This window comes from Cebus imitator, unplaced genomic scaffold (assembly GCF_001604975.1).
Source record: "Cebus imitator isolate Cc_AM_T3 unplaced genomic scaffold, Cebus_imitator-1.0 Scaffold3, whole genome shotgun sequence".
Lineage (NCBI taxonomy): Eukaryota > Metazoa > Chordata > Mammalia > Primates > Cebidae > Cebus > Cebus imitator.
Window position 1 is genome coordinate 4,011,173 of NW_016107318.1, and position 20,320 is coordinate 4,031,492.

At 41.9% G+C, this 20,320-nt stretch overlaps 1 long non-coding RNA gene across 1 annotated transcript in view; it reads right to left on the reverse strand.

The window, feature by feature from the left end:
- The window catches only part of LOC108306273, a 22,687-nt gene extending 8,446 nt beyond the window's left edge, over window positions 1-14,241 (reverse strand). Inside the window, exon 1 of the long non-coding RNA XR_001826078.1 lies at window positions 14,108-14,241. This is a non-coding gene — a long non-coding RNA (uncharacterized LOC108306273). The remainder of the gene's footprint in view (window positions 1-14,107) is intronic.
- Window positions 14,242-20,320: the final 6,079 nt, after the last annotated feature.

Here is a 20,320-nt window from a genome sequence, read left to right on the forward strand (position 1 = left end):
TTAGACTCAGACTCAGACAGAACTGTGGAGGTAGAGCTCAGTCTAACTCCCTCTTCTTACAGCAACTAGGCACAGAAAAGTGACGTAATCTGCCCCAGGATACACATCAGTTAGTGCCCTTGGAAAGAATAATACCCAATTGTTCTTATTTCTGATTTAACATACTCCTTCTAGTATCTCATTACTACGCAACCAGGACAAAACCAAACCATGGGATTTATCAATTCTGTTATTTTAAAACACACAGTTTATTGGCAGAGAGAATATGTTTGTTGGGTTTGTAAGGAAGGGAGTAGGTAGAAATGAATGAAAGAATGAAAACAGAGAGCAGTTTTAACTTTGTTTTAATTCACAAACTTTCTTTTTTATATTTTATTTTATATTTTTTATTATACTTTAGGTTCTGGGGTCCATGTGAAGATCATGCAGGATTGTTGCATAGGTACATACATGGCAATGTGGTTTGTTGCCTCCATCCCCCTGTCACCTATATCTGGCATTTCTCCCCATGTTATCCCTCCCCAACCTCCCCACCCCCTACTGTCCCTTCCCTAGCACCCCCCAAACAGACCCAGTGTGTGACGCTTCCCTCCTTGTGTCCATGTGTTCTCATTGTTCAACATCCACCTATGAGTGAGAACATGCAGTGTTTGTTTTTCTGTTCTTGTGTCAGTTTGCTGAGAATGATGGTTTCCAGATTCATCCATGTCCCTACAAAGGACATGAACTCATCCTTTTTTATGGCTGCTTAGTATTCCATGGTGTATATGTGCCACATTTTCCTTGTCCAGTCTATCATTAATGGGCATTTGGATTTGTTCCAGGTCTTTGCTATTGTAAACAGTGCCTCAATGCACATGTGTGTGCATGTGTCTTTATAATAGAATGATTTATAATCCTTTGGGTATATACCCAGTAATGGGATTGCTGGGTCAAATGGAATTTCTATTTCTAGGTTCTTGAGGAATCACCACACTGTCTTCCACAATGGTTGAACTAATTGTAAAAGTCATCAACAATTGTAAAAGCATTCCTATTTCTCCACATCCTCTCCAGCATCTGTTGTCTCCAGATTTTTTAATGATCGTCATTCTAACTGGCATGAGAGAGTATCTCAATGTGGTTTTGATTTGCATTTCTCTAATGACCAGTGATGATGAACATTTTTTATATGTATGTTGGCCTCATATATGTCTTCTTTTAAAAAGTATCTGTGCATATCTTTCCATGTACAGAAAGCAGAAACTGGACCCCTTCCTGACACCTTACACTAAAATTAACTCCGGATGGATTAAAGATCTAAACATGAGACCTAACACCATAAAAATGCTAGCTTTTGGTTTTCTTTTCCTGTGTTAGTTTGCTGAGGATGATGACTTTCAGCTTCACCCACATCCCTACAAAGGATATGATCTCATTCCTTTTTCTGGCTGCATAGTATTACATAGTGTATATGTACCACGTTTTCTTTATTCAGTCTATCATTGATGGGCATTTGGGTTGGTTTCATGTCTTTGCTATTATAAATAGTGCTGCAATAAACATACGCATACATGTGTCTTTATAGTAGAATGATTTATATTCCTTTGGGTATATGCCTTGAGGAATCACCACACTGTCATTCACAGTGGTTGAGCTAATTTGCATTCCCACAACATGTTGGTCAATTTTTGTAAATCACAGAGCTTAATATCTTCATCTATGTTGTCACATATGGCAGTATTTCCTTCTTTTTTAAGGCTGAATAATATTATATTTACAGTTGTCACTTGGCATTTACCCCAAATTGGCTCTAGGGCCCCCAAGGATACCAAAATCCAAGATTGCTCAAGACACTTATATAAATGGCATAGTATTTGCATATAACCTGCATACATCTTCCAGGATATTTTAAATCATCTCTAGATTGCTTTTAATAGCTAATGCAAGGTAAATGCTATATAAATAGTTGTTTACTGTATTATTCTCTGTTTGCATTGTTTTTATTATTTGGGAATTTCTTTTCATACTACGTTTTTTATCTGTGATTGCTTGAACCTGTGAATACAAAGAGCTGGCTGTATTATACCTCATTTTCTTTATCCATTCATTCATTGATGGGCAATTAATTTGTTTCCACCTTCAAACTATTGTGAAGAGTGCTGCAACATATATGAGAGTACATCTCTTTGAGATCCTGATTACAACTCTTTTGGATAAATACTCAGAAGTGGGATTGCTGAATCATATAGTCGTTCTATTTAAGGACGAATACGGCATGATTCCACTCATATGAGGTATCTAAAACAGTGAAATTCATAGAAGGAGAGGATAGAATGCTGGCTACCAGGGGTTTGAGAGGAGAAATGGGGAGTTGCTAGTCAACAGGCATAAAGTTCCAGCTATGCAGCATGAAGAAGCTCTAGAGATCTGCAGTACAACATTGCACCTATGGTTAATGATCCTGTATTACACACTTTAAAATGTGTTCCAAGGACAGATCTCATGTTAAGTGTTCTTACACATTGTGAGAGAGAGAGAGAGAGAGAGAGTGTGTGTGTGTGTGTGTGTGTGTGTAAATCATAAAGCAACCTGGGCTCCAGGGCCTGTGAACTCTCAGCAAGCTCACAAAACTGCATTTCATATTCAAGGCTGAACAGCTTGTAAGAGTCAGTTGTGGGTGAGGGAAGAACGAACCAAAAAGTGGCAAGTCTTCCCCGTGGCCTGGCAAATCTATCCGCTAGAAGTCGAACCTCCTCTAGGTGAGGAGGGGCCAATTCAAAGGCAAACAGCTCACTCAGAGGGAGTTTGTCTTAAGCCATTATTGACTTCAGCATCTCAGCAGGAATAAGCTTAGCTGAAATGTGGCTCACATGGCTCCCCTGCCCAGTTCCTCCTTCTGGCCTTCCTCCCAGGCAGGCCTTCTTTCACCCTGTGGCCCAAATTCTCTTTCTAATGTAAGTTGAATTGTGTTGAGTCTTCTGCTTAAAACAAATACTTTGGGCCGGGCGCGGTGGCTCACGCCTGTAATCCCAGCACTTTGGGAGGCCGAGGCGGGTGGATCACGAGGTCAAGAGATCGAGACCATCCTGGTCAACATGGTGAAACCCCGTCTCTACTAAAAATACAAAAAATCAGCTGGGCATGGTGGCATGTGCCTGTAATCCCAGCTACTCAGGAGGCTGAGGCAGGAGAATTGCCTGAACCCAGGAGGCAGAGGCTGCGGTGAGCCGAGATCACGCCATTGCACTCCAGCCTGGGTAACAAGAATGAAACTCCGTCTCAAAAAAAGAAAAAAAACACTTTGTCAAATTCAAATGTTCGTAGAATAAACCTCCTCCCCCTTGCTAACATGACCTTTGAGGTCCAGACCCTCTACCCACAATTCATCCTGTGCTCACATCCACCAAACCACAGAGGCCACCTCCCAGGTCACCTTCACTTTCACGCCTATCTTCTCTTATTCTGGCTTTCTCCACTGCAAGTCCTTCCCTGCCTTAACCGTAAAACAAAGCTTGACCAGTTTTTAAGGCCCAGGTAAACGTTATCCCTTCTCTCAGTTTTCCTCTATAATTTCCCTTTTCACATCCCATACCTCATTATACAAATATAACATTATACTTCAGTCATTTCTTTGCCTTTCAGTCTCCTACAAGGCAAGAACTGTATTTTACTCACCATTGGGTTACCAGCCATTGTGCAGAGTAGATGCCCAGCTAATGTCCATTGAGATGGACTGAATTATTTAATACCTGTCTTGCCTTCAAGCCAGATTCAAATCACACCTTCTTTTAGAAGTCACCCCAAACTATCCTAACTATAGCCACAGCCTATGTCTTGAATCAGTCTGATTCCTCCTTCTCTTAACTCCAAATACAAGTACAGCTCCAGATCCAAATCCCAGGTATGAACTGATCCAAATCCCAGGTATGGACCAAGTACAGCTCCAGATCCAAATCCCAGGTATGGACCAAGTACAGCTCCAGATCCAAATCCCAGGTATGGACCAAGTACAGCTCCAGATCCAAATCCCAGATATGGACCAAGTAAGCTCCAGATCCAAATCCCAGGTATGGACCAAGTACAGCTCCAGATCCAAATCCCAGGTATGGACCAAGTACAGCTCCAGATCCAAATCCCAGATATGGACCAAGTAAGCTCCAGATCCAAATCCCAGGTATGGACCAAGTACAGCTCCAGATCCAAATCCCAGGTATGGACCAACTATGAACTGAGTCACTCAGACCTTCAGGTAACTCCAGTCCACATTCCTGAGCTTAGCATCAAATCACCTTTGCCAATCTCACATTTACTTATTAACTTATTTTAAAAACATATGAAAGCCTACTTTGCACCAGACCCATATCAGGTGCAAAAGAAATAAGGATGAGGAAGTTAAGAGCACTGCTGTCAGGGAGCCCACAGTCTAGTTGAAGAGGGTAAGAATTAGACTAGCAACCCTGTTGCAAATCCTCTATCATATCTTGCTCAATTCCCAGTCTTTTCACCCCATTTCTTGTTCTTCGGATTCTTTTTGCCTTGATTCCTTGTTTCAGAAACCCCAACTTTCTTTTCAGACAGATCTTGCAATCTCATTAGCAGGACAAAAGACTTGTCCACAAATTTTTCTTCAGTACAACCAGACTTTCTACAAACTACTCTTCATGGAGTAAGGAAAAGCCAATTTCTTCACAGGATTTTTTGTTTCAGGACTCTCCAGCAAATGGCCCTGAAGTCTGGAATCTAATATGAATTATCCAGTGTTCTTTAACTTTAATACACAAAAGATTCTCTAAAATCCTATTTAAAACAGATATCCTCAGAGTCTATCCCCAGATATTCTAGTAATCTGTATTTATTACAAGCCTCCCAGGTGATTTTGAAGCAGGTGGTCCAGACAGTTAGCAAAACACTATCTTAAGATCCACGGGTGCACTGAGTCTTGGAATAATCCATACTGTATCTTACCCCTCCCTGCCACCACCACCATAGACTTGAACCCTAAAAACCTTCACTGGCTGGGCTAACCCTCCAAGTCTCCTGTCAAAGGAAGTGTAATTTAGACAGCAAAGACCTATTGTGTGTGATTGCATCAACTTTTGAATATTACCATTCCCAAAGTCCCCACCATTGGTTACTGTCTGACGTTTAATCTTGACCTTTTTGCCAGTTACTTACTAGGGCTCTGATCTATTTCCATTACCACTGAGAAGCCATGTTTTACAAGCTAATATCTAAAATTATTTTATTCTTTCATACCCCTGTCCACCATCCCTATCTAAGTAGGTTTTGTTCCAGTTCCAGCCTTTCCCAACTGGTCCATCCAAGTGTAAATTATCAGCTGTGTCTGCTCAAATCCTCAAAAATCCCAGCCCATGGTCATATCTTATTCACCTGAAATACTATGGTACCAATTGTCTATGCCACTCATTGACACTTGTTATACCTTGTCCTGTTACCTATATGCTATCTCTCCAGCTAGGCTGTATTAGTGTTTGCAGCTTAAATGATTATAAATGCCATAGTTGGGGGGACAAAAAAACAAGAAATATATAATAAAGATAAAGGTCTAGAGGAACTAGTGTGGCCGGAAAGATCAGGCTTAGAGGTATTTTAACCATGATGATAATTATTTCCCACTTATTGAGGGCCAATTATGTGCCAGGCTATGCCTGCTGTATTACCCATCTTTCTTCTAATCCTCACAGCCATCCTTTGAAGAAACTGAATTTCAAGGAAGTCTTCATATTTCCCAAGTGGATACAGCCAAACAGTGAAAGCCCTGAGATAATAACTCAGCCCATGTTATTACTGTATGATCCAAAGTCCCATGGTCTTTCTACAACACTACAAACCAAGGAAACAAGTACCACCAGCTCCCCAATTTTGCCAGAGCTTACTATTCCCTAAAAAGCTCTCATGTCACTTGGAAATTTCCAACAAGTTCAAAAATTTATAAGAAAGAAAAAGCATTTTCCTAGAATAATTAAGGAAGAGTATACAATTAGGTATACAAAGCAAGAAGGGAAGCTTTTCCACCCAACAACAGTGTTCATTCCTCTGCTCAACTTTGTGGTACTAAACATAAAGCAAAACAAACTCAGGACATTTTAATATTGTTTTCTTATTGGAGAATCTGACTTCTACCTCATAGGACAGGAAAACAGACCACTGAGCAGACTGAAGCATGGGGGCTCCTCCTAATAAGACTTTATGGCTGAACTTCTGCAGGTTCTGTATCAGCCTGGAAGATCCGTTGGCCCCTCTCCTAATTGCAGAGGCTGCTCGCAGCATGAGTACAGGATAAGCTGCCCACAGCTTGGAGCCATGCTAGCCAGAACACCCTCATGGCTTCTAGGGTGCTTCGTTGGATGCCAAAAATTAATTAATTGATGCCAATGGGAGTTATTATATAAGCTTAGGGCAAGAGCATCATAAAGAAAGGAAGCAAATGCAGCAGAGCCACAGACCTCACACTCCCTGGCACTCCAGCTGCTGTGTGGACTATTGGTGAGTGTATTGGGTTTGGAGTCAAAAGCCCAAGTCTGGGTCTATGGGGACTTTGCATCTTGCTAACCTTTCTGAGCCTAATTCCTCATCTGTAAATGAGAAGAATAATCCCTGCACTACTCATTGCACATGGCTTAATGAAGCACACATGAGGTATTTGTATGTGAAGGCTCTATAAAGACTATATAACTACTTTAAATGTTCCCTTGACTGCTCCTGTGGCAATCTGTGCTTCCCTAACAAGCATTTATCACCCTTTACAGTTATTACTTTTTTGTCTGTCTTTATCTTCTAGGCTATACATACCATAAGGACAGAGCCTATATCAATATTTCTCACCACTGTCTCCCAGTATCTACCACAGCACTGGGCACTTGGTTGGTGCTCAGTAAATAATTGCAAGATGAATGAATGGATGAATGAATGCAGTCCTCTCCAGTGTTCATTTCTTTTGTGAAATCTCGTGCCGTGGTAAGAACAAATCCCATGTCATCATCACTGTCTTAATTTATCTCAGTTACTTCCAACTTTATTTCACTTTATAACCAAAACTATTCATCAGACACAGCTGTGGTACTCAAGATGTATATAATCCACAGGTAATAAAACATGTGCAAACAAAAAATCAAATAATAGCAAACATAGTAAATGCCATTTCTAACAGATTCTCTGTTTTATTTCAACTTTTTTCAAAGACAATTTCTGGGATAATTGCCAACATCCTAAGACTCTAAGTTTCCTTATTTATAGGCCATGGACCTGCTATAACCAGGTGGACTATTTTAAATATAAATTCAATCATGTAGAAATTCCAGACTTTTCTTTGTGAAGGAATGACTTCCTCAAAGCTCTGAGAACCAGAAATAAACCGCATATGAGGGACGTAGACAGTATGTCGAGGTGGAAAGTGTTGGAGGGTGCTGAGGTTGCTTCTATAGATTCCAGTGAAACATTTTGTGGAAATAAAGAGTCAGACTCAAACTTAAAAGTAGGCTCTATCATTTACTAAGATTTGCATGCAATGAGAATTGGAAAGCAAACACACAGCAGAAGTTCAATGCCCCAATATTTTTAGTACTCTAAAATTACTTTAAAATGTTCTGTTATCTGCTTTTAGGTGGAACAAACATGCAAACTAACCTAATAACTTGAGCAAGCCTCTGGAGGTTCTTTTGAGGAATATTTTTCTCTGGGTCTACAGGGGAGCTAAGAACAAAGATATCAAGTAACACAGGGAAGCCTGGGGACACTTCTAGCAAGGAAGAGTTGAGTGATGTCTTTACCACTATGGAGAAGGGTGAACAGGAGAAGGTGACATGATGAAAAGAGCAAGCTGGGTGGTCTAATAGAAAAGCCTTCTCTTTTTGATATGCTAGAAGCAACTGATCAACTATTGAACCCTGCAGTAGTTAAGTCTGAAAGAGATTTTAGAATTTCTTAATCATTTCTAACACCTTCATTAAAGACAAGCAAATATATGGTGAATAAAATTTCCAGTGTATTTGTTATTCAACAAATAATTGCAAGAATGAAGCTCAGTATTACTTATTTGCTAAAAGTTAATTTTAAGCAATTACCTGGAATAAGTGCCTATGATAGACACTTTGGGGAGTGTAACAGAGACTGAAAGTTGTCACCCAATATCTATTCTCCCCTTTCTCCACAGCTGAGCACAAGACCACTACAAATAAAGACTGCATTTCCCAATCTCCCTGAAGCTAGGTATGCAAATGTGACTAAGTTCTATCAACAGAATATCAATAGAAGTGTCAAATCAGCAGCTTCCACAACTTTCCTTTGGAGAGAGCTGGTGCATGCGATTAGCTCCCTTATTGTCTCTCCCTCCTTTCTTCTTCCTGAAACAAAAATGTTGCTATCTTGTAGCTGAGGAAAACCATACTTTTGGGATGGAAGAGCAGTGAGATGGAAGAAGACTGCAGCCCTGAGGACTTTCAGAGCAAGAGTCATTACCAGACCTCTCCTGCCTACCTTCTGACTTTTACATAAGAAACAACACACCTCTACATAGGTGAAACCACTGTTATTTGGAGATTTTCTGTTACTGCTGAACCTAAGGTTCATTGATACAGAAAAGACACCATATTCAGAGGAAATAAGAAATAGTCCTTAACTTTAAGAAATATCATAAACTTGAGAAGAATATGAGTAGTATACTTTTTACAAAGAATAAAATTATGAGTTTCACAAGAGAGATCAAACAAAATATTGAAGATGGAAAAAACAAAAGGGAAACAAATCACTTCTGTTAGAAGAAAATAAGAGAAGGAATCATGGCACAGGTGATATTTGAGACAAGCCCTGAAAAAAAGAATAGAATTGTGATAGATGAAAATGAGGAGGCATTGAAATAGGAGATGAAAGGCAAACCAGGCAGAAGGAACAGCACTACAAAGGCATGGAAATGGAAAAGCACAAATTGTGTTCTGGGAATGTTAGATGATTCAGTTTAACAAGAGCACAGGTTGTAGCTAGCGATTGTTTCTGACCACCAAATGGACCTATTTCTTTATCCTGCTGCATTTTATTTCATGACCTTTGTCACTATCTGACAGTATGTTATCATATTGACTTTATATTTTCTGTTTATTTTCTAGATTTACTAACATACAAGTTATCAAACTTTTTGGTCATTATCAAAAATTATAAAGAACCCCAAAGAGCTTTTGTTTATGTAAGCTATATCTATAAATACTTACTGTATTAGACATTTGAATCGTGAAAATTTTAAATATTTAAGTATTTATTCATTTTTAAAATAAATCCATTACATGTTAGCGTAAATAACATATTGTATGGGTCAGAGTTCTCTGGTGAAACAGAACCCATTGTGTGTGTGTGTGTGTGTGTGTGTGTGTAATAGGGAATTTATTATGGGAATTGGCTCACATGATTATGGAGCCCAACAAGTCCCATCTTCTGTCATCTGCAAGCTGGAAAACCAGGGAAGCTGGTTGTGTGATTCCTTCTAAGTAAAATGGCCCAAGAACCAAGGGAGCAGAAGGTGTAAGTTCCAAAGTCCCAAGACCCAGACACCTATAGCTTTGATGTCCAAGGGCAGAAAAAGATGGATGCCTCAGCTCCAAAAGGGAAATCTGCCTTTCCTCTGCCTTTTTGTTCTATCTGGGCCCTCAGTGAATTGGATGATACCTGCCCACATTTGGTGAGGGCAGATCCTTCTTACTCAGCTCATTGATTCAAATGCCAATCACTTCCAGAAACACCCTCACAGACATACCCAGAAATAATGCTTTACCAACTATTTGAACATCCCCTAACCTGAGCCCTTACACTAGCACAGGGGAAAGCGAGCAAATATCTATACTGACTCAAAATATGCCTTTCTTGTTACCGATTGCCACTCTGCCCTCTGGAGAGAGTGGGGATTCCTTACCACAAAGGGATCCCCCGATACACAAATCTCCAACCTTTTACAGGCCTTATCATTGCCCAGGGAAGTTGCAGTCATACACTGCCTAGGACACCGGGCCCAGCACGATGCCGTCTCCTGGGGCAATGCGCAGGCAGATACAGCAGCAAGATCTTTAACTAACGCCAGGTTGACCCCTACCCCTGTCCTCTTCCTTACCACAGCCACACAGCCTATACTCACCATCAGAAAAACAGGCCCTCATACTAAAAGGGGGAACACAATCTAATCAGGGCTGGATCTTCCTAAATAACAGAATCGCACTTCCCTGGGAACAGGCCCCTAAAATTATTGCTGAAATCCACCAATCCTTATATATAGGGCATAAGGCGTTACACCACTTTGTACAGCCCCTCTTTTTCTCACCGGGTCTGCAACAAACAATTGAGCAGGTACACAAGGCATGCATTACTTGCTCAAAGGTCTCACCTCAGGGAGGCTTAAAGCCACAGTTTCCTACTCACCAAATGCATGGCAACCTACTGGCCCAAGACTGGCAAATTGACTTCACTCAATATGCCCACTCACAAAAAGCTCCTCTACCTCCTAACTTTTGTAGATACTTTTTCAGGTTGGATTAAAGCCTTCCCCACCTCCCAGGAGACGGCAGACATGGTGGCCTCCCTCTTTACTCAGGAAATCATCCCTTGCTTCGGCCTACCTTCCACCATCCAGTCGGACAACGGTCCAGCATTTACGGCCCAAGTAGTCCAGCTAGTCGCCAAGTCCCTCAACATCTCCTGGAAACTGCACATCCCTTACCAACCTCAGTCGTCCGGTAAAGTTGAACGGGCCCACGGCATCCTCAAAGACCACTTGGCCAAACTTGCTATTGAGGTAAAACTCTCTTGGCCCACACTCCTACCTCTTGCCCTGGCCCGGGTCCGGGCCACCCCACGGGGACCAACGGGCCTTAGCCCCTTTGAATTGCTGTATGGCCGGCCTTTCCTGGTTTCCCAATAATCTCCCTGTAAAACCGCCCCACTGGCTTCCTACCTTCCCTTCCTCTATCTTCTCCGTCACCTGCTTAGGGAGCACGCGGACTGCACCCTCCCTGTTGTCCCAGGACCGGAAGACTCCCACCCGGCGGCGCCTCTCCAACCAAGCGACAGCGTTCTCCTCTGAGAACTCAAACCAGGATCTTTGCAGCCCAGGTGGTCGGGACCTCACATTGTCATCCTTACCACCCCCACAGTGGCCAAACTCCTGGGTCACACTCCATGGTACCATGTGTCCCGCCTCAAGCTGGACCCCCAAAATGATCAGGGGAAATCCGAACCCCTGGGCCCCAATCAACTCCGCCTCACCCATTGCCCCGACCCGTCACCCCCTAAGCCTTCAGAGCCTCCTCCTAACAGTCCTTCTGATATCTCCTCTTAAAGCCAACTCCTATGTTTGGCGCTTCTACCTCCAGGAATCCTGGGTAAAGGGTCCCACTACCAGGACTCACTACCTTGCCCAAGCAGACTACCAACCGGCTGGCTGCCAGTCAGCAGTAATAATTGAAATCCCAAGAACGAAATCTAAAACCATGCCATTCTGGGGCCAAGGGTTTGAAGCTCATGGCCTCTGTTTTCTCTATGACCAAGTCCATGACTATTGCCATTGGTGGAACACCACCTATGGAGGTTGCCCATATAATTCCTGCGTTATCCATAAACCACAGTTAGACACAGCAGGAACTCTAAAGGGAAAGGAAGTACTCACCTCCAACGGCAAAGGTACATTATTTCTTACCATCCGTGACCCGTGGGACAACCGCTGGGTAAAGGGAGTCAAGGGAAAAATTTACTCTTGGTGGCAAAACAGCCATCCCCAGGGAACATGGCTGATATTTCGGTCCTACACCTGCATTGTCCCTGAGGTTATAGAACAACTTAGCTCTATAAGCCATACAATCTTGCAAAATGAAGCCACCCTAACTAACTAAGTCAAACCCTCAAAGAGCACCTCTCAACCTTTCTCTTGGTTAACTCTAGTAAAGCAGGGAGCTAACATGTTAAATCTAACCAAAGCCATAAATATCACCAATTGCTTTTTTTGTGCCTCTCTTAGCAACCCCCCCTTGGCTGCAGTTCCCCTCAGGTCCGGGTTCAATCTGTCACAATCACCTATGGGGCCCGGCACCACCTTAACGGATATCCCCTTGTTCAAAGTGCACTCTCAAAATCTCTCTCTCTGCTATGAGATGGCCAGCAGCTCCAGTCCCAGCTGTAATACCACAGTAAAAGTAAAATTCTCCCTCTACGCACCTCCAGGAGGATACTTCTGGTGTAATGGAATCTTAACCAAAGTTATTAATGCCTCCTTCCCTTTCCCTGTGTGCCTGTCACCTTGGTCCCACAGTGAGAGGTATACGGACAGGCCGAACTTCTATCCCTCCTTCCACCTTCCCCTAATCGCCAAGACAGACGAGCAGTCTTCCACCCAATGGTTGTCGGTCTCTCACTAGCATCCTCTCTGGTGACAGCCGGGCTGGGTAGTGACGCCCTAGGCTACAGTGTCACCTCAGCCACTCAACTAGAGGACAAGCTTCGCTTGGCTATCAAAGCGTCAGCCGCCTCCCTGGCCTACCTCCAGCAACAAATCACGTCGCTGGCCCAGGTAACTCGCCAGAACCGACGGGCCCTGGACCTGTTGACAGCAGAAAAGGGAGGTACCTGTCTGTTTCTTTGGGAGCAGTGCTGATATTATATTAATGAAACAGGCCTTGTGGAGGAAAACGTCAACACTCTATCGCCTCCAAGAAGACCTCCGCAAGAAGCAGAATGCATCAGTCTCACCTCTCAACTGGTGGCAATCCCCCATGCCTACCTGGCTAACCCCTATTATCACTCCCATCATCGTAGTTTGTCTTCTGTTAATGCTAGCCCCTTTTTTCCTCAGGTTTTTACAGGCCTGCAGGAGGAAAATTTCCAGGGTGCCCGTAAACCAGATGCTACTTCACCCCTATGTCCGACTCCGAACCGAGGCACCAGCCAATTGACCCTTCTCCCCCACTTCAGTCCTCTTCAGCAGGAAGTAGCCAGAGAGAAGCGGTGTCCTACATCATCAAAAGGGTCAGAATGTAAGGCCGGCTGCCTCACCAGGAGACTGGACACACCCACCTATTCTGCACCCAGCACCTAACTCTGCACCCAGCACCTATCTCTGCACTCATCTGCTTCCGGCACCTGCCTCTGCACTCGGCACCTAGCTCTGCACACGGTTCCCCTGGAAGGCTCCAGCTGATGCAACCCTGGCTGGCTCTTGCACTAGAAAAACCTGCCCAACAACCCGCCAACCAATAGCAGCCCACCCGGTCCCAATCCCGCTCCCCTGGAGCCAATCAGAGCACCCAACTGTTGCTCGTTCCTCATAGCCATAAAAACCCCTGCCCCAATAAGTCATTGCAACTTCTCTGGTCCTTTTCCCTGGACCATAGAACCTCGCCCGGGAGCTGAATAAACTGGCATTTAATTTTTTTATACTGGCCTCAGTTTCCTCATTTTAAACTCGGCAATAACCCTTACAGTTATATTATTAAAATATTAATTTTAAATGTCACAAAATCTTAATTTCTGATTGCTAAATTTTCCTGCATTTACTTACACTAATATTGGTTATTAACCATGCTCTTTAAAAGTAAGATTAGGGAATCAGTATTAAACTTCAATGTTAGTTGAAGTGTTTGCTGGGGAAAAACCATGTATCACCTATTAAGAAGGCCTTTTAACTTATTTAAATCTCAAGTGATTCCTATGATGTAGTTATTTTCCACATTTTCCAATTGGGAAATATTAAGAAATGTACTCAAGACTTCACACCTTGTAGTAACAAAGACAGGATTCAAAGAGATATGTATGATTCTAAAACATATAGTCTTCCTGTAACTACTTTAAAGGAACTGAGATACCATTCAAATTTTGATATGTTGCTATTAATTTTGATATCTTGATTCATAAGAATAAAGATACAGCACATTTGGAATCAAACTGATTACCACCTTACCACCTGAATTATCTAGAATTATTAGAGAAAATCCAACTCTACAAGGTTCAACATGGCAGGAAAATGACTATATCCAGATAATTTAAATGTATAGGAAACCATGGGCAAAGGTGAAGGAAAGAGTTAAGACCTTGCAGAAACTTGAGGGAAACAGAAAAAACAATCATCTCATTTTCAAACCTGAGCACACCACTGAGAAAGAAACAGGCTCTGTTCTTCATCATGATTTCTTTGTTCATTTTTGGCTGAAGTGGATTTAGGTCCTTGCTGGAAATAAATAGGATGTTCTCTGAGGTGGTTACCAAATCAGCAATGGCACAAGCAATACTACTCATGAAAATTATTCCAACTGTCTGACTCAGATGTCAGCTCAGATTTCAACTCCCTTAAGCCATTTGGTAGAAAGGATTTCATAATTTTCAAGGAAGCATTTAAAGTTTGAATTTCATCTCAAGGAAAGTAAAGGACATATTTGTTCTCTGCCTTGGATCAGAAATGCGCTTGATTTTGTAAAGACTGCATAGAGAGAGAACGCTCACCTGTAACATCTTTAAAATTATTTCTCATTGCATCCCTTTTCTGCCCAACTTCCCAGCAATTGTTTGAACACCAATGCAGTCACCTTTCTTCATCTACTTCCGCAGTAGCACATTCCAAAATTATAACATCAGAGCTAATTATTGTTCTATAGTATACTGAGATACGTCTATAAACTCCTGATTATTATTCACTTTTTCAGTAAACTGCTTGAGAATCTATTCTATTCCAAGCATTATGTTAGGCACTAGGGATTCAAAAATGAATAAAACAGGTCCTTACCTTCAAAGTGGTTATGTTTAGTGGGAAGAGAGTCAGTCAAGTAAGTAGATATGTCTTTCTCTGATGAGTTCATATTAAACAAATATTTTAGCAACTACTATTTTCCAGATGTTGGGGATACAAAGATAAAAATTTACTCCTCAACAGTAAGGTAATACTATCCAGGTAAAGCAAAGAAAAATTCAGAAGAGAAAAACAAAGTACCTTAAAAATCAGAAAGATATGAGGCTTCCAAAATGAGCCACGTAGAAATGAGATCGACTTTTCCTGGGATAAACCTATACTTTTAGAAATGGGATGGAAGAACATGAAGAAGGTACTCAGGAGGGCAGAAAAATGGGAAAGAAAAAAGAGCAATGTCCTGGAAGCTCTGCCTGGTGAGCCAACAGCCTGAGAATGTTCCTATCTGGCTTTGAGAAAACAAGCCAACTGAGTTTAGAGTGTGCTCCTTTGAGATTTTTCCATGACTTCCATCATGGCTATAGATTAGCAGGTTGTTTACGTGGCAATCAAGCCTGGGTATTGAGGATAGGGGTGGAGAGAAGTGCTGGTTAGCAGCTAAGAGCAAAATTGTCCTAACCTAACTATTCTGGTGAAAAAATACCAGCTGCTCTTTGGACATATTCTTTTACCCAATGCCATTCTCTATATTTACTAAGCTTTGGGGTTTCTATTGATTTCCACTTATTTCACTTGAGTAATACTCTTAATTAGTAGAAGCATGAGTCCTTTATTGTCTCTGAAACACTGCCAAGCTTTGCAATCCTCTCAGCAAGGGAAAACTTAATTAACATTTTGTTAATTTCTAAAAGTATTTCAAGTTGCTCTTCTCTGGGGTTTCCACTTGCTCTGGGAAAGGGAAAAAATGTTCATAGATAAAGAATATAGTAGATGAGGCATAAACATTTACATGGAACTAATCCAATACTCAATATGATTTAGAAAACCTAGACTGTTTTCGAAACTGTTGTGGCAGGTTGTTTATGAAGTATTAACCCACAAACATCAGGGAGGGGGGGACATGAGATAGCCTTGTAGTCCCTTTGTTTACCCTGTAGCTCCCACCCCCACTTTAAATTAATCCTGGCCTCTGCTGCCCCCAGAACAGTTTGACCATAGTTGAAATGCAAATTGAGGCAAAAGAAATTAATTTTCAGCTTTTAAGCCTCCAGGTCTGAAGACTTGGCATAAGCAATACATTTCAAAGACTATTTAGCCATGCCTTATGTCCCTCCCCATTCCCCAATAGGAAAAGCAAATAAAACCTTGACGGATTAGAGGAGGTAGCAAGAGTGTGGAGACAAAGCACAAGATGAGTCCTGATCTTTGCCCACCCCACCCAGGGACTTTCGGGATGAAGAGGAAGTGGTTCTCCCTGTAAGCCTGAGGATATGAGATGAACCTCAGTGAGAAGGCCTTCAGCCCTGCAGGCCTCTCAGCTACGGACAGGAAAGGTAGACTGCAGAACAGAGGTGTAAAGAGCTCTGAGTTTCCTCCCAGTCCCTGAGCAGCACAGTAGAATATCTGAAATTCCCATGTTCCAGAGCCAAGGGAGATATAAAAGCTAGCAGAAAAACTATAACTTCAAGGGTCCAACAGTGGGGTCAGCAGAGTTCTGAAATAGTCCCAACTTTTCTAGTCCCTGCTGTCAGCCTTTGAATGTGGGTAGAACTTGTGAATCTGACAAGATCTTACAAGTGTGATTAGCTTATCTTATATGGCAAAAATGAAGGGAATTTGAAGATGTAACTAAGGGGCCTAATCAGTTGACTTTGAGTTAATAAAAAAAGGAGATTATCTTGTCGGGGGGTGTGACATAATCAGATGAGCCCTGAGGTTAAAGGTAAGCGACATTCTTCTGCTGGCCTTGAACAAGCCAATAGTGGTGTGTGAGGAAGCCTGTGAGGGCTACAGGTAAGGCTCTGAAGGCCATCCTAAAGCTGAGAGGTGCTCCCGACCAGCTGCTAGCAAGAAGACAAGAAGCCCAGTCATATAACCACAAGGGAATAAATTCTGCCAACAGCCTGAATGAGCTTAGAAGCAGATTCTTCCCCAGAGCCTCTCAGTGAGAACACAGCCTGGCTGACCCCTTGATTTCAGCCTTGTGAGACATTAAGCAGATGGCTCAGCTCAACAGTGCCCAGAATTCCAACCTGTAAAAATTGTGAGATAATATTGGGGTGTTGCTTTAAACCACTAGGTTTACGGTCACTTATTATGCAGTAATAGAAAACGAAAACACACGCTAGGAATGAGAATGCAGAGATGGGGCCATGGGGCTAAGCACTGGATGGGAAATGGGCAGCAACTGTATGGCTGCCAGCTTGGGTGAGCCACGCAAGGCTCAGCAACACAGCACGTTCCCGGAAGACAGCAACAAAGCCCTAGATGCTCTCAAAGGAGGCATGGAAATCTCCTCCCACCTATCTGAGATGGCATTTGCACCACTCCCCAAGCCAAGCTTAGCAGCAACCCCAGAAGCAAGAAAACTGAGGACAGGAGTATTAAAAATCCTAAAGTTAACTAAGTTTAAACCTGAAATATGTAAGAAAAGATGTCAGAAGTGCTTGACACTATTGTTAAATTGTTGGATTAAGATTTCTGTCTCAGACGGAATAGGAATTCAAGCTAGAAATTTTTAGTCAGCGAGGAAAGGAGAGGTTTCATTTTTACACAGTCAAGTTTATGGTATGTGAAGTCCGTCTCCACCCAACATCTTGTAGCGGAGTCTTGCAGTCACTGTCAGGGCCATTCTATAGAAACACAGAGCCAAAGGTAAAAGAAATCTCTTCTCTCCAATGTTGTCACCCTGAGAATGTCCATTTAAAATTAACATCAAGGGCAACCTCCAAAGTAGTCCTGGAGACTTCCAGGGTCAAATGGAAGAATAAAGCCAGAATACAGGATATTGCCAACTCAAACCAAACAAAATGAATACCAAGTACATGTTAAAAAACCAAATACATGTAAAAAACCAAAAAACACTCAAAAGAAGGGACACAACTTCAAGGCAACATTTAAAACAATGACCAGACAAAGAGAAATCGAAAGATTCCAGAAATCAAGCTGTGTTTCCTCTGGCTACAGTCTCCTCCCAACCTCACCAATCCACCAAACCCCAATTCTCAAGGAATACATGGGGAAAAGGTGAGGTAAAAAAGCCCTGGGAAATTTCACTAATCTCAATGAAGCAATAAGCAGACAGAAATGGGAAGTAGCAACCAGGAAAATATGTTAGATGCCTTGACAAGGGAATCTTCTTCACTGTAGCTCACCATTTATTTCTTCTAGCCAAGAGAAAGTAAGCAAATGTGGATTCTACCCAAAATATATAAATGACATCAAAAAGCTATAAGAAAGATGACCAATCCAACAGAAAGAGGGGTAAAATTCATAAACAGATGTTTCCAACAAGAAGGAACAAAACTGCCAATAAAAATGTAAAAAAAAAAAGAGGTTCAACTTCATTAGTAACCAGCAAAATGCATTAACAACATGACGAGACTTTATGTGACACCCAAGAGATTGGCAAACATTAAAAGATACCACAATAACAAGCATGTGTAAAGATGTGGAGGGCTGGGGGTTCTCACAAACTGCCAGTGAGATAATTAATTATAAGCCCTGGAAAGCAATTCAGCATTGTTTTGGGTATTGGAGGCAATTGATCTCACATGTGGATATGGTGCTCTCACTCATTTACCGAATAGCCCTAAGGCTGCTAGTTTTGAGTGGGGCCAGAACTGGAGAAACCTCTGCAGGAGGTCCAAGCTTGGATGTGCTTCATCCTGCCACCCACTCCTCATGACCAGGAAATCCAGGGAAACTCCAAGTGCCTGTGGTAAAGAAAGACGTGGCGAGGAGTCTCTGGCAAGCCCTAATAAAGGAATCACAGCAAAGACTCCTGGGGTTCTCCTCTGCTGGTAACTTCAGTTTTACCTTTTAAGAAATAGCTCCCGTCTTGCTACTGGGCATAGTTGAAATAAAATCCTTGAACGAGACCCCAGCTACCCATCATAAACCAGGTGCAATTGGATCCAGTGTTTCAGTTATCTATTGTTGCATGACAAATTACCCGAAAACTTGGTGGCTTAAAAGCAACAAGCCAGATAACAGAGTTCTTTGTGCAATAATCAGAAAGGAGCGATGTGCTGAAATTGTGACTCTTAGAGCCCCTAATAGTTTTTAAATTACATTTACAGATTTTAATAATTCAACTAGTGAGTACCTGTGCCTCATCTCTCAAATAATTCCCAGATTTTTACTGACTTAAATAGTTGTGTCTATAAAATATAAGAATGGAGAACCATAGGAACTATAGGAATAGACTGTAGTAAAAAGCAGATCAAGTATTTTCTATATAAATCCTCGCTTTCCCAGAATTATGATACTGAGAACATTTTAGAATGCAATTATTCTGAAATTCATAATGTAAACACAAGTTAGTATTCCCGCTTATTCTCAAGTGAATCTTTCCTAGGAAATCAACCTGACAAACCCTGACTGCAGAGAAAGATGGCAAATGCCTCTAGTTTCTGGCAAATACATTACTCTGTCAGCTGTACCTTTCCTCAGGCAATCAGAGATGGGTCTACTGAGAGTGCATTCTAAAGAAAAGATAAATAAAATGACAATAACCAGCACTGAACTAACGACTGATCCTCCATTCCCACAAAGGAGCTATGTATTCTCTTGTACATCAACATCTGGAGGGCACATTCACACTACATCTGTGCAGCCAGACATTGCCAGGCAAGGTGAACAGAAATAAACTAATTTAATCCATCTCTGAGTCTCCCACAACCACCAAAAAAATCCTTAATGAGGAGATTCCAGTTAGGATTTAGAACACTTAACCAAGATTCAAAAATGTTCCCAGATACACCAATGCACTGTAATTTCCAGAGTAAATATTATCCTGCTTTCAGCTACATCCAACAGAGCTTACATACGAACTATTTCAGGTCACTAGCACTGTTTAAATAATCTCTGCTTCAAGTCCATGAAGGGAAGATCAAGGTTACGTTCACCGGTGGCTCAGGCAGCATCTCTCTATTCTTTGAGCAATGTCTGGCCCTCCAGAGAGCATCCCATAGCTGCTACCAGAATCAATCTCATTACCTTGCTTGCTTTACTTCTTGCCCCCTTTGAGGACCAGAAACCAGAGTGGCTCAGAACCCATTATTCACCAAGTGACCCACAATTTACTTTCTTACTGTTCAACTTTTCATTTTATTTTTGGCCCAGGTATGGCTTTCTTGAGCCCTTTCGCTCGGCCCTCTCCTAAAAATGTAAAATGGCCATCTCTCCTTCAAATTCTCTGATCCCTGCTGTTTCCCTGCAGGGGAAATCACCATGATAGCCCAGTGCTGTAATTACTGGGCTCCTCTCTACATCGTAAACTCTTCAGCGCCCTGTGCCCCACTTGGTAAACCCAGTGCTTAGCATACTGCCTGACACGTGGAAGTTTCCCAATCAATTTTTTTAATAAATAACCTGGCTTCTTGGCTATAGCCCTGGATTTTGCTTTTTTTTTTTTTTTTTTTTTTTTTTTTTTTTTTTTTTTTTTTTTTT